Source organism: Ursus arctos, unplaced genomic scaffold (genome assembly GCF_023065955.2).
Source record: "Ursus arctos isolate Adak ecotype North America unplaced genomic scaffold, UrsArc2.0 scaffold_26, whole genome shotgun sequence".
Classification (NCBI taxonomy): domain Eukaryota; kingdom Metazoa; phylum Chordata; class Mammalia; order Carnivora; family Ursidae; genus Ursus; species Ursus arctos.
Window position 1 is genome coordinate 28,133,401 of NW_026622941.1, and position 15,722 is coordinate 28,149,122.

The following is a 15,722-nucleotide window of genomic DNA, read 5'->3' on the forward strand; positions in this document are numbered from 1 at the left end:
TTTATTGCGATATAATTGACATACAACATTATATTAGTTTTAGGAGTATGATATAATGATTTGATATATGTATATATTGCAAAATGATTACCTCAGTAAGTTTTGTTAACATCCATTACTTCACACAGTCACAAATAAAGTGCCCTCTTAAACCACTCTGCCATGGGGGTGCTTTATACATCCATTGTCTATAATCCTCATTTAAACCTTTGGAGGCAGATGTGTTTAGAATTCACTTTTTTTTTTTAAAAGGTAATATTGTGGGGCACCTGGGTGGCTCATTCGGTAAAGCAAGCATCTGCCTTCAACTCAGGTCGTGATCCTGGAGTCACGGGATCAAGTCCTGAGCTCTGAGTAGCGCTCCCTGCTCAGCAGGGAGTCTGCTTCTCTCTCTCCTTCTGCTCCTCCCCCCTCTCATGCTCTCTTTCTCACTCAGTCTCTCAAATAAATAAAAAAAAAAAGGTAATATTCTGCATATACCATATACATGAAATATCTAGAAATATCTGTAATATTTCTGCAGCAAACTTTATGAGTGCCCCAATAGAACAGATAAAGAATTTAAATAGGGTCATCTGGTTCAGGTCTGCTTTTTCAATAAATCAGTTACAAAAAGAATCTTTGATTTTCTGAAATTTTTTGGATTTGAGAATTGAAGAGAAAGGATATTATGGACTTGTAATTTTGCTCTCACAGAATTCACTCTGCACAAAAACAGTAAAATCTGGAGGAGTAACATTTTGTGGCAGTCTTTTAGAAAAGGTTTAAAGAAAATGATCAGATGCTATTTGGTTCACATCAACCCAAAGAACACCTGACCAAGCATAAACAGGATGTTTTCTGCTTAAAAATCTTTCTTGTGTTGTTTTATAATTTGTTTACAACTACTTTAATAGTCTACAGTGGGATTTTGGTAATGAGTCATCAGCTATCCATAACCAAGTACACTTCGAAGTTTCCTTATGTGATTCACTATTAAGACTTAAATTTTATGGGGTGCCTGGCCCGCTCAGTTGGTAGAGCAGGTGACTCTTGATCTTGGGGTTGTAGATTTGAGCCCACGTTAGGTATAGAGATTACTTAAAAAAAAATTCTTAAAAAAAAAAAAAGATTTAAGTTTTAGGTGAAAACCTGTTTATAGGAATACTTTTAAAACACAAACACCAGGTGGCCCCTAGGGGCAGGGGTCAGACATATGAACAAACAGCTGACCCAATCACCTCAGGTGGGGACATGGACACACATCAACACACAAACACACATACACACCAGCTGGGGCCCAGAGAAGCTGGGTGGAGACTGCTGGTACTCTGTGGAGACAGGGTGGTCAAAGGAGATCAGATGATCAGCTACCTAGCACTTTGCTAGTCAAGACGCAGATGTTTGAGCTATGGGAGATGGGGGTCTTTCATCACAGGGGTAGGGGTGGGCAGCTGACTTGAAACCCCTGAAATCTATTGAATGTCCCTACTAACTGTAGCTCTCAACTGTAACAGGACTCCATAATGGCACATGCCCTGTGGGCTTTTTTTCTCTACTGTGGGCTCAGTAAGGACAGAGTGGTACCCATTTTATCTTGTTTTGCCTATAAAGCACAGGGCCTAGTTTATAGCAGTGCTGATCAAAATTTACTGACCCACCCCCCAATTTATTTTTGAGAGAGAGAGAGGGAGCACGCACAAGCATACGTGCAGGGGAAGGGGCAGAAGGAGATGGAGAGAGAATCTCAAGCAGACTCCCTGCTGAGCATGAAGCTTGACGTGGGGCTCGAACTCATGACCCTGAGATCATGACCTAAGCCAAAATCAAGAGTTGGACGCTTAACCGACTGAGTCACCTAAGTACTGTTACTGACCAAATTTAATGATGCTATTGGTTGTAATTTTCCCCTCTTATTGTAATAAGTCCTAACAAAACACAAAAAAAGAAGGGGTAGGAAGGCCTGCAGATAAACTATGAAAAGGCCAAATTCAGGGAAATGTCTTTAAGATTCTCTTTTGTTGGCCACCCATTTCAACCAAGGGTTGGAGTCTTATTTATTTTTCTAACTTTGGCACCTTATCTCAGATCTGACATACAATAGATGTTCAAAAAATATTTTTTAAAAGATTTTATTTATTTGAGAGAGAGAGGACAAGCAGGGGTGAGGGGCAAAGGGGGAGGGGAAGCAGGCTCCTCGCTGGGTGCAGAGCCGGAGCGTAACAGTGGGGCCCGATCCCAGGACCCTGAGATCGTGACCTGAGCTGAAGGCAGATGCTTAACTGAATGAGCCACTCAGGCAACCCTCTAAAAATATTTTGTAACAAATAAATGAATTAGTTCAGTAAGACTACATAATTTTGCTGGATAACCACAATTTAAATAGATAATTGATTAGATTTTGTCCACAAGAGACTAAAGAACTAATTTTTCAGTAGGAGAAAATGGTAACTACTCAGACAAGAAACTGCACTCAAAAATCACATTTCTTGGATATTCATATATTCAGTTAATTATCTGCATGCCCACTTATAAAGAAAATTCAAATATTCATTTACTAAGCCATGGATACTGTCCGTTACACAGAGAATTTTTAGAAGTGACTCATTCTAACTATGTTTAAGTAGACTGTGTAGGGATCAGAACTACTGTTTAGAAATAATCAGATTTAAACATTTTTTTCCTGCTTTATATTAAAAATGTAAAGATTTTAATAGTGAAATATAATGCAGGGTTTCCAAGGCCCTTCAGAGCAGAAAAAGGACTCTCAGGAAGCCTCCACAATTTTTTGGAAGTGACTAGAGAATAAAGCACATTGTTGCTCTACCAGGAAGATGTATTCCACATGTCACTCCTGAGGTTTGAGGAAAACAGAGCTCATTTAAAAATTAAGAGAAAGGGGGAAAAAAAAGAAGAAAAAGAAAAATTAAAAGAAAGAAAAAATTAACTTCACAGTCATCTTATTTACAAATTTTACAATCTGACTGTATTCAAAATGTACAGTATGTACTATGTAGATGGGCTATTAGAAAAATAACTTGATTGTTCTGGTGTTTATCTGCTAACTTTCAAAAACTGCTACTAGTTGGGGTGCCTGCCTGGCTTAGTCAGAAGGGCATGCGACTCTTCATCTTGGGATAGTGAGCTTGAGACCCACATTGGGTGTAGAGATTACTTAATAACAACTTTTAAAAAATAAAATAAATAAAAATTGCTTTAGTTTTACTGCGGGTTTCTACAGAGTTTTATTGTCGTGAAAAGTTATAAAAATAAACTATTATCAGGGGTTTTTTTGGTATTGTTGAAGATTAGTTTTCTAAGACAATCACTTACTTTAAAAAAGTCAATGTTTCTAATTTAACTAGTTTCTTTAGGGAAAAAAAAGCAATAACACTAAAATCTAGGTTTTAAAAAAGAATTACAGTTTTTGCACAACATTAAATGGGAGAAAATACTACTTAAATGTCCGTAAGTAATTTAATGTAGGGGCATATCCTTCTTCCAATCCCTTACCCATTTCCGACTTATGAATACCTTACATAAGAATAACGTTTCTTTCTTTCTTTCTTTTTTTTTTTAAGATTCTTTCTCTTTCTTTCTTCCTTTGACAGAGATGGCCAGCCAGCAAGAGAGGGAACACAAGCAGGGGGAGTGGGAGAGGAAGAAGCAGGCTCCCAGTGGACGAGCCCGATGTGGAACTCGAACCCGGAACGCCGGGATCACGCCCTGAGCCGAAGGCAGACGCCTAACGACTGTGCTACCCAGGCACCCCAAGAATAATGTTTCTTTTTTTAAATATTTTACCTATTTGAGAGAAAGAGAGAGAGAGAGCACTGGCACACAAGCAGGGGGAGGGGCAGAGGGAGAGGGAGAAGCAGGCTCCCCACTGAGCAGGGAGCCTGATAGGGGGTGGGGGGTGAGGGGGGTGGTGCTGAGATCATGACCTGAGCCAAAGGCAGCCGCTTAATCCACGGAGCCACCAGGCACCCCTAAGAATAATTTTTTTTTTTTAAAGGATTTTATTTATTTTGTTGAGAGAGAACGAGTCAGGGGCAGAGAGGGAGGGAGAAGCTGACTCCTCGCCGAGCAGGGAGCCTGATTGTGGGACTTGATCCCAGGACCCTGAGATCATGACCTGAGCCAAAGGCAGATGCTTATGACTGAGCCACCCAGGCACCCCAAGAATAATGTTTTTAAGGGGTGCCTGGGTGGCTCCATCGGTTAAGTGTCCCATTCTTGGTTAGATCTCATGGGTCCTGGACTTCTCGCTCAGCAGGTAGTTTGCTTGAAAGATTCTCTCCCTTTGCCCGTCGTCGCAACTCCCCTTCCCCGCTTGCATGTGTGTACAAGCATGCACTCTCTCTAAAAATAAACAAATCTTAAAAAAAAAAAAAAGAATAATTCTTTTAAGGAAAGGGAGGAATGAGAAGATCCACTTGGTTAAGAACTAGTAATCATTTATTCTATCAGTGCTCTTCAGTCAAACACCCCAGGAACACATCTGTATGTGAACAAGTTGGGTTTACTACTCCTTATGGAGAGGGAGCGCACACATCTTGGGGATCTGTGCAATGTCTTCATAAGAGGGTTTAGAGACAGAGATTTGGCCTGGGACTGGATAATTTTAGGGAGGGTATAAGAAAGTAGAGACTTGCTTTGGATTAGATACTGTCACAAATCAAGGCAATTCTATGACAGGGTGTGAGATCTATAGGGAAGGCAGATTAAGGTGGGGCTAGGACTGTATCTGGTGAGGAAGTGAAGCAGCAGTTACAATTCAGCGAGAGAAGAGGATGTCTGGTATTTTGTGAGGTGCACAGTGATCTTGCTTGAAGTGGAGGTTCCTGTTAGACTATTTATATTCTATAGAACAACATGGCTCAGTTGTGAGCATCAGATCAGAAGGATGCAATAACAGTGAGCCCTAGCTTGAGAACTAGATTGGTTCCTAGATGTCGGGGCCACTTTAGTATTTTTTTTTCTCAATTGTAAGCCAGACACAGTTGAAAGGCTCAAGACTATAAGCAGTCTGATCCTGTGCCAGTTACATATTTATTGCCTCTCAGGTCCAAATTCACTCAGCACATGGTCTATGATAATGGACTAAACTAAGCATTCTGTTTTGCGGTGAGCACTAAGCTTTACCAGTAGAAGGCGATGCAGAGACACCGCAGGAGGAAGGAGCCTCTCTTCTTGTTTCCAGTGTACACCTGCAGCATTTTGTTTGTTCTCGCTCCTGGTGCATGGTTGATCAGTGGTGTGGTTATATGAAGACATCTGGTGGGTACACTTCCCCAGCCATGTGCCTCAGTGATTGGACCGGTGGTCACCTTCCCACGGTCCCCCTAACATGGATATTGTACACTCAGATCTCACACCCACAGTGGTGTCCTGACAATTTCTGTGTGCCCACTCACCAGCCACAGCTCACTTGAACCTCAGAGGTTTGTCTCCCCTTGCCCAGCGACTAAGGATCAGCTCTGGACCGGGCAACTCACTGACTTTCTCCACCATCCAATGGGCTGCAACCGCATTTTCTTCAGTGATATGAACCTCAGCCTTGGGAAACCGGCCACCCTTCCAAGTTTGTCCTTCCTTGGGTACCTGTTAGAGTTTTCTTCATGTCTTTATAGTTACTTTCTGTTATAGCTTAATAATTCTTATTACATTCCTCTGTCTGAATTACAGATGTGGTTTAATCTGTTTCCTGACTGGACCTAGGCTGAAAGATCCAGGGTTTTAAGCAGCCAAATCAAATCTCTAGAACCGTGGCTACATTTTCTTTTTTAAGATTTTATTTATTTATTTGACAGAGAGAGAGAGAGAGAGAGCACAAGCAGGCAAAGGGGCAGGCAGAGGGAGAGGGAGAAGCAGGCTCCTCACTTAGCAGAAAGACAGATATGGGGCTTGATCCCAGGACCCGAGCTGAAGGCAGAGATGTTTAACCAACTGAGTCACCCAGGCGCCCCAGCTTGGCTACTTTTTTTAACTGCTGGTGGGGAAAAATGTTGAATCTCAGAGAAAACAAATTCTTCAAGTAATGGCAAGTAGCACCTTGGGCTATTTTCTTGCTTTGATTATGGGAAACTTGCACATGGAGAGTGAAAATAAATTATACACTTTCCCCTCTTATACTCTATATTGAAAGACTGATATACATGGTTTGTATTTCCTTCAGCACAATTCTCCCACTTGCTTGGGTATTCTATGTCTATTCTTTCCAGTTCTGTGTTCTCTTCAAGGCTGGTTGAAATGCTACATCCTTTTTTATAATGCAATTATTTAGCAGAAACAAGAACATCCTTTTTAACTGAATCAAGAAATAAAAGAGCTTTCTTAAGTATGTTTTAAAAAATTTAATTTTAGGAAAATCATTTGTTTGATACTCAAAGTGATGAATGTGTAAAAGACAATATTTTCATATTTAAGATATGCCTCAGCATGGCATATGAGGCTCTTCTTGACTTGGTCCTTTCCTGCCTCATTTCTTACTACCACCCCGTATACAGTCAAATCATCTGCCTGTAATTCATTCACTAAATCTAACATGTATTCACAGGTTTCTGTACTTTTGTATACACTTTTTCTCTGTCTAGAAGGTCCCTTCCCCTTTCAGAGCTTGGCTAAGTTCCACTTTTTCCTTACTATACCATCATCTGCCAGAGAGCAATGACGGTATGTTTAATCTCAGAATTTCCAGTACATGGGGGGCGCCTGGGTGGCTCAGTCGTTGAGCATCTGCCTTCAGCTCAGATCATGATCCCAGAGTCTGGGATTGAGCCCCGCATTGGGCTCCCTGCTCAGCAGGAAGCCTGCTTCTCCCACTCCCACTCCCCCGGCTTGTGTTCCCGCTCTCGTGGTCTCTCTCTGTCAAATAAATAAATAAAATCTTAAAAAAAAAAAATTTCCAGTACTTGGTATAGTGAGTGGTCAATAAATGTGTATTAAGAAATTAATACGTTAATATCTAAGGCATGTAAAGTAAAACTATTTAGACACTAAAAAAATTATGATTTACCACATTATACAGAATATACTGTCAAAAATTTGCCTAGCAGTCGCTTATATGCAGACCCTGTGACGGCCCTGCCTCCACCATTTCAGACCCTGTCTAACCAGCATCATTGTGAGAACAAGGTCAGCCCCGCCAGGACAGCTTATGGGTCTGCAGCTACACCTGCGGTAGGGGGCACAGGACTGGTAGTGGTACAAGGCAGCTCCAGTGTTGGCTGGTGGCTCAGTGTTTGAGGAGGAGGACATGTCTAATGGCATTTGCATACTGCAAAGTGTTGCCAATGGAGGCATGAGGCTGGTGGTGGCCAGCACACCTTTGATGAACATCGTAATATGGCTAGAAGATTACACACCCACAATCCTGGGTGCTGTAACTGGTCACCCCCTGATGCTGGCTTTGAAGCCTCCAGTGCAAGCATAATTCAGCTCATCTCTCTGGCTCCAGAAATTCATCTCAGATATTGCCAACAATGCCCTATAGTACTTCAAAATGAAGGGCACAGCCTCTGGAAGCTCCCGAAGCAAGAGCTAGGATAACAAGTTTTCTAACGATAGAGAACTTGACCCTTGACATCAGCAAGTATGGCACTGATGTAAAGAAGCTGCACTACACCTCACTTGAGCCAACCTAAATGTACTTGTTTGTCCCCTTGCCCCCACAGTGACTGTTTTCATAATAAACTACTATAATAGCAACAAAAATTGCCTAAAGCTCACAAAGACATTACAAAACACAGAATACAAATCCAAATCAACGTAAAAAAAAATTCAACCTCAAAAATTCAATGGGTGAAAAATGAGCCACATTTTGCTTATCATGTTCACAAAGATTTAAAAAGAAAATCACAGCAAAGGTGTGGAGGAAAAAGTAGTTTTGTAAGTTGCTAGAGCTTTCTACTTGGCAGTATCTATCAAAAACTTAAAAATATACAGACCATTTGACCCAGCAATTCCGATTCTAGGAATTCATCGTCTTAAGTATACAAAAACATAAGTACATAATGTTTTATGTATAAAGTGTCATTTATAACAGTAAACTATTTGTAATATCCCAAATATCTAGCAAAAGGGATCTGATTATAACAGTTACAGCTAGTTATATAATGGGATATACTGGAGCGATTAAAAGCGCATCTATATGATTAACATAGAAAACCAAAGTGTCTTTGGCAGCAACTAGGTATTAAGAACTTGTAAAATTCCACTTCTGGGTATATGTCCGAAAGAACAGAAAGAAGAAACTTAAAAAGACATTTGCACATCAATGTTTTTAATAGCATTATTCACAGTGGCTAAGAGGTGAAAACAACTCAAGTGTCCATCAGTAGATAAACAAAATGTGGTATATATACACACACTGAATATTATTCAACCTTAAAAAGGAAGGAAATTCTGACACATGCTGCAACATGGATGAACCATGTTGGTTCACTGAGTTCACTTATGTCGAGTGAAATAAGCTAGTCACAAAAAGTCAGATATTGTGTAATTCTACTTATTTGAGATATCTAAAGTAGTCAATCATAGAAACAGAAAGTAGAATGGTAGTTGCCAGGGCCTGGAAGGGGGGAACATGGGGAAGTGTCCAACAGGTATAGAGTTTCAGTGTTACAAGATAAAAAATTCTAGAGACTGACTGCATAATAACAATGTGAATATACTTAATCCTACTGAACTGTTCACTATGAAATAATTAGGATGGTGAATGGTACGTATTTCTTTTTATAAAAGATTTATTTTAGAGAGAGAAAGAGTGAGTGAGCGTGGGGGGGTCAGGGCAGAGGGAGGGAGAGAGAGAATCTCAAGCAGATGCCCCCACTGAGCACAGAGCCCAACTTGGGGCTCGATCTCAGGACCCTATCATGACCTGAGCTGAAATTAAAAGTCAGATGCTAAACCAACTAAACCACCCATGTGCCCCGGTATGTACTTCTTTAAACACACTTTTTTAAACACTTCCAAAATCAGGGGTGCCTGGGTAGCTCAGTCAGTTAAACATTCTGACTCTTGACTTTGGCTCAGGTCATGATCTCAGGGTCCTGTGATCAAGCCACGTGGGGTTCCATACTCAGTGGGGAGTTTGCTTGAGATCCTCTCACTCCCTCTGCCCCTCCCTCCCATGCAAACTTTCTCTCCCTCTCAAATAAATAAATCTTTAACAACTTGTTAAACCTAAGCTATATGAAAATAATTTGTGGTCAAAAGAATCCACAAAATGGATAATTTATGAGAATAATTTTAATATAACTTTAAAAGGATGTTTTATTTGATGTTAGATGACTTTTAAAAAATATACATGTGTTTCAAAGTGAAACAGGGTTTGCAAAATAGGTAATGAACCAAGTACTTGTTGAGAATTGCTTTTTATTAAATTCTTTTTTTTAAGATTTTATTTATTAGAGAGAGAGAATGCACGAGCAGTGGGGAGGGTGGGGGAGAGAGAGAAGCAGACTTCCCACTGAGCAGGTAACCAGATGTGGAGCTTGATTCCAGGACCCTGAGATCATGACCTGAGCCAAAGGCAGACACTTAACTGACAGAGCCACTCAGGCACCCCTAAAAATTCTTATTTGATTCACAATTTTAGGGGTAAAAAGTACATTAATGACAAGTTAGCCATGACAATCTGTAGAGCCTCCAAAAATCATTGGCAATGGACTGACATCAGGCATTTTTAAAGCAAATTATTTAAAATGAAAATATGCCTCTTTATATCTATTCATTCATAAGAATATAATTTTCTAATACCCATGACTACCTGTGAAAAGGAGTATCTCTTATTGTTCCAACAGACGTTAAGATAAAAATAAAGTATCTATGTATATAACTATGTACTTAAATTGTTTAAAGTAGATTAAATATAATGGGTAACTGTTGGCAAAAGAGAAAACAGACATGGATTATTTTCCTATTTTATATTATTAATAGTTAAATTATGCCTAACAGTTGTTATATTCTGTAAGAGTTGACACCATCAATCTGTTCATTTTAATTTTAGTTCATTGATCTTTTTCAAATACGTCTATTAATGGCAGTATGCTGGACTAGAGCTCCTAATATAAACTAAAAATGCTAAATAAAATAATTTTAAAACACCAAATTCATGAATATATGGATTTGCAAAAAGTAAAGGAAGAAGTCATTAGTAGCCAGGAAAAAAATGGGAACAAGAGTCCAGTGTGGTAAAGCTGAAGTGTCTTTGAGACAACTGATCCAAGACGGCCTAGAGCTTGTTTTATTTCTGTGCATGTTGGGGAACAAAGGCCAAGAAGGGCTGGGATTCAGACAGTAGATCCTCTTGCATAAAGCTAGGGCCTAAAACGGTAGAAACCTCAGGGAAAAGGGATCGAGAAAGGAAAAACAAAACAAGAATAAAAAAGAAACACTGTACTGACAGGAAAGTGTCTGTCCTGGCCCTAGCTCTGGGAGGGAGGGGGGAAAAAGCACCTTAGAATTCCTATCTACTGGCTAGCTTTTGGGTAAGTTTAGGGCCCAAACTCATGCAATCTGTATGGTCCAAAGAAACACAAAGGTGAGAATTTTGCTGGAGGGGTTGGGGGTGGAGGGATGGGGTAACTGGGTGATGTAATGTAAGACTGACGAATCAATGAACTCTACCTCTGAAACTAATAATACACTATATGTTAATTAATTGAATTTAAATTTTAAAAAAAGAAAAAAATGAAGTAGATCTATGTTAGGCAAAAAATAAAGTAGACCTGTGTTGCCAGTGAACTCAATTGCTTTTGTTAAAGAAAATATAAATCATTCCTGGTGGAAGAAACCCTCAATCTTTAACCCATCAGATACTGAATTTATCTGATAAATAATATAAAATACGTATGTTTAATATGTTTGAGGAAATTAAGGAAGAATTAAGGAGTAAAACTGTTTTAGGGTCACTGAAAGTAAAATGTCAAAAGAAGGATTAACTACAGATTAAACACAGGTAAAAAAGGAATTAATAAACTGGGAAAGAGATACAGAGAAATCACCCAGAATGCAACAAAAAGACAAAGAGACACAAAGAGAGGTTGAGAGATATGGAAGATGGAGTGAAACAGATTAACAGGTTTAATTAAAGTGTCAGGAAGAAAAATAGAAAAAAGATGGATGGAAATAATATTTATAGAAAGATGGTTGAAAATTTTCCAAAAACTACTGAAACACATTAACCCTAGATTTCACAATGAATCACAAGCAAAATAAAGAAACCCTCATCTAGATAAATTACAATCAAAATATAGGTCACGAAAGGCAAAAAGAAAATCTCATATACAGCCAAAGTGAAAAGACAGATTTCCGGCCAAGGAATGACAAGTCGAGTGACTGTGATAGATTACTTCTTAACAGCTACACTGGAAACCAGAAGATGGTAGAATCTTGATCTCAAAGTGCTAAGTGAAGGAAAAAACCACTTTTAATCTAGCGTTTAATATCCAATAAAATCATCTTTCAAAAACACAGGTAAAATGAAAACAGCTTCAGATGAACAAAATCTCATCAAAAATGCCACCTCATTTGGAGAATGTCTAAGGATATATTTTAGGAAGAAGACTGATCCCAGAAGAACTATCTAAGATACAAAATGGAATGTAATTTTTAATGGCAATTGTGGTATTAAAAAGAAAACCACAGGGGCGCCGGGGTGGCTCAGTTGGTTAAGCATCTGCCTTTGGCTCAGGTCATTATCCCAAAGTCCTGGGATCGAGTCCTGCATCAGGCTCCCTACTCAGCAGGGAGTCTGCTTCTCCCTCTCTCTCTGTCCCTACCACCCCCCCACTCGTGCTCTCTCTCCCTCTAGTACAAATAAATAATAACATCTTTTAAAAAATTAAAAAAAGAGAAAGAAAACCACAGATCTAAAATTGAGTTACTTATACTAGGCCATGTCACCAACTCCAGGGCTTAGTACCTAATCCAACTACAGTTTCAACCTCCCCCAGAAACGCAGTTTTAACTGGTCAGTCTGGAATTTCCTGGTCAGCAGTGGTGAGGCAATCTACCTAATAAGACCCTTTTGTCCCCATAGGAAGGTGACCTCACCCAATATAATCCTTTTTTCTGTTTATGACTTCCTTGTCCTGCCTTTAAAAACCTTTCCCTTTCTACAGACCTTTGGAGAACCCCTGTACTTACTAGATGGGATACTGCCCAATTCATGATTAATAAAGCCAATTACATCTTTATAATTTACTTGGTTGAATTTCTGTTATTTAACAGTGGGTAAAGTTAAACAAAACCAAGTACATAAAGTAAAAATGTCTTATATGAAGGATTATCAAAATCCTGAACAACTATATCAAGCAAGCTATGATGCAGGTGACTGGAATTAAAGTATTTTATAGTATAAGTATTTTAAAGATTCTGACTGACATAAGACTAAGTGTTTATGTTAAAATTCCAAAATTTACCATTAAGAAAGGGAAACAGAGCTTATAACTTCTACATTAATTAAATGGAAAAACTGCAATGAGAAAAAAAGCCATTTCGGTTATTAAAAAAAAAAAAAAAAGCCAAAAAAGGAGGAGAAAAGCAAGACAAATGGTCAAAGTAAATAAAAAGTTAAAAATTTTTAGAATTAAATGATGAAAACACCAGATACTAAGACTTGTGGGATGTAGCCAACACAAGACTCAAATGCTTAATGACTTCAAAGACTCAAATGTTAATATTTGGGGAGAGGGGTTAAAGAAAGATTTAAAATAGTAAATCCAAAGGAAATAGGAGAAAGAAGTGAACAATAACAACAGTAGAAATTAAATAGAAAAAAGATAAAATAAAGAACACTAACAAAGGTAAAAGTTCTTTAAAAAGAGTAATATAATGAACACACTTCAGGTAAACATAAGCAGGGAGAAAAGAGAGAAGGTACAAATAAACAGTATTTGGAATAAAAAAGGGAGACAAAACTACAGATGGGCAGAGAGTAAGAAAAAAAGGGAATACTAAGACCTTATGCAAATAAGCTGAAAGCTTTAGAAATTTGTTCCTAGAGAAAATATAAATGAACAAAAATTGATTCAAGAAAAAAAATTAAATAAATTGATTCAAGAAAAAATAGAGGAGCTTCTGGGTTGGCAGACACACTGAGGTGTTGTGCCTGAAGAGCAATATGGAAGCTCCGTGCCCCACCCACCCCCAAAACATGTCCTACAAATCTCTTCCATTTGTCTGTTCCTGAGCTGTAGGCTTTACAATAAACCAGTGACCGTAAGGAAAAAGCTTTCCAGAGCTCTGTGAGCTGTTCTAGGCGAATTACTGAGTCTGAGTGGTGGGTTATGTAAACTCCTGAATTTGGAGTTGGCTAGGCAGAAATGAAGGTTGCCTGGACACCCCATTTGTAGCTAGTATCTGAAATAAGGACAGTCTTGTGGGACCAAACCTCTGAACTCATGGAGTCTGGCGTTAACTCCAGGTAGCTAGTATCAGAATTGAATTGAATTGTAGCGTAATCAGTTGGTGTCGGAACAAAATGATGTTAGAAAAGAAAGAAACTCTTGTTTAGTGTCATGAAACACCTATCATTCGGTATCAGAAAATGTGGGATTTGCTAGAATGGCCCAGATTTACAGTTATATGTGGTTTGGGAAGACAAAGGATAGAAGTGTGGGGGATGAGGAAACTTTGATTCCTGGGTGTCCACATGGTCACCAAGGGTATGGAACGGCAGCTGAGGTAAGTTACTGATCGTAAAAATTACCAATGGAACTTATAGATGAATCTGACTCCTGGGGAACTGGTTCATGGGATGCCTGAGGAAATGCAAACCAGTAAGAAAAAAATGAAATACACAATTCCTTCGTGATTGTTATCTGTAATAACAAAAATAAGAGAGTGCTGGGTCACACCTGACATTACACCAAGCTGAGCTTCTGCCAAGTAGCCTCAAGACTGTGCCAAAAGGGAAAAATTATGTGAGGACAACAAAGAGCACTTCTAAGACCTCTGGTCACTCAAGTCTATATTGTGGGGCAGAGCAAAACCAAGAAGCTACTGAAACCAGGGGGCATAGTGTGAAAGAGCTATCTCATTTTGTAGATCAGTATCAACTTCTTGAAGAACCCTTTCTAAAATGGACCGAGAGAGTAATTCAGGAATGGTATCTTTGTTTTGAAATGCTGCAGGGTAGAAGAGCATGTTTGGCTTGACTCGCAGCTAACTATGAGACGATCACAAGTGGCTCTCCATGATCCACACACATAGCAGGTTATTCCTGAGGGAAAAGATAGTCTGGGGGACTGGATAAAAGTCATTATAAAGTCTGTTTACCCTGAAGAACGGGGACTGCCCAACTCCCCTCTATAATTACCAAGTGAACACTCCAGATGAAGCAGTTAATATGCTTCATATGCAAGCCACGTAGGATTGGCTTTATAATAACTGGGATATTCACCCACTGAATATGCCCACTACCCAGGTCATGGTAAATGCTGGGGGCCCCTTCTGCATAGGCACCTCATGTAACCTTAATTGCCATAAAATTGGTCAGAGAAGCCTTATCAAATTTGCTATCTCAGCTGCTCCTCGTGAATCTTACAGATGCTAATAAAAACATTAAATTAACAAGAATGTGTGAAAAGGCAGGGCGAGAGTCAAGGGACTTTTCCCAGCAGGGTGAAAATCTTTTAAGTTATTAAGAAATAGGGTGAATAAAGCAAATATTGATAGGAGTGAAACAAAGAGGAAAAGGAAAAGGAGTGTTAAGCGACTCATTCCAGTAGGGTATAAATCTTTCAATGGTTATTGAAAAATGGGATGAATAAAAGACATTGATGGGGTTGAAATAACAGCACACTCTAAGGCTAGACAGACCAAAGGAACCCCTTGTTGGTACTCCTACATTAAAAGACGCCAAACAAGTTGGGTCTTTTTACCCATTTGGAGAAATTTAAAATGTGGGAAAGGCAAAGATTATAATGAGAAACCAGACCCGGAATCATCTAGGGCAACAGTCGGGCAAAATAATCAAGATAAAGATTGACTGGGACGCCTGGGTGGCTCAGTCAGTTGAGCGGCTGAATCTCAGTTGTGGCTCAGGTCATGATCTCGGGGTGTCCTGGGATCAAGCCCCATGGGGCTCCGTGCTCAGATGGGGAGTCTGCTTGTGGGTTCTCTCTGACTCTTCCTCTGCCCCTCCCCCTACTCGCACGCAAGTGCTCACTCTATCACTTAAATAAACAAATAAATCTTAAAAAAAAATTTAAAGATTGACAGAAGGGCAAAGGTCTCTTGGCTCACCCCCTTGTGGAGATCCAAAACCTAATGCACAAGAGTGGGGAAAATGGTCAGTGGGTGAAGAGAAGTTTCTGAGACTCCTTCACACAGGAGCCTCAAGTACTGTGGTACCAAGACCCTTCAGTGAAGTCTTCATGTCAGCTACAATGAGACTGATAGAACATAAAAAAGTTTCGATACTGAAAGCAATAAAGTGGAAGTTTGTGTAAAAATTACAATGTTTAAATAGGCTTTACGTCAAACTACATATTTAATGAAATCCCTATCAAAACACCACCAGCATTTTTCACAGAGCTAGAACAATCGTAAAATTTTTATGGAACTACAAAAGACTCCAAACAGCCAAAGCAATTCTGAAAAAGAAAAACAAAACTAGAGGCATCACGATTCCAGATTTCAAGCTATATGACAAAGCTATAGCCATCAAGACAGTATGGTACCGGCACAAAAACAGACACACGGATCAATGGAACAGAACAGAGAACCCAGAA

General features: G+C 39.3%; 1 protein-coding gene across 6 annotated transcripts in view; it reads right to left on the reverse strand.

Moving 5' to 3' along the window:
* Positions 1-15,722, reverse strand: part of DENND5B (DENN domain containing 5B) — a 186,664-nt gene that overhangs the window by 69,705 nt on the left and 101,237 nt on the right. The gene's annotated exons all lie outside the window — the stretch shown is intronic.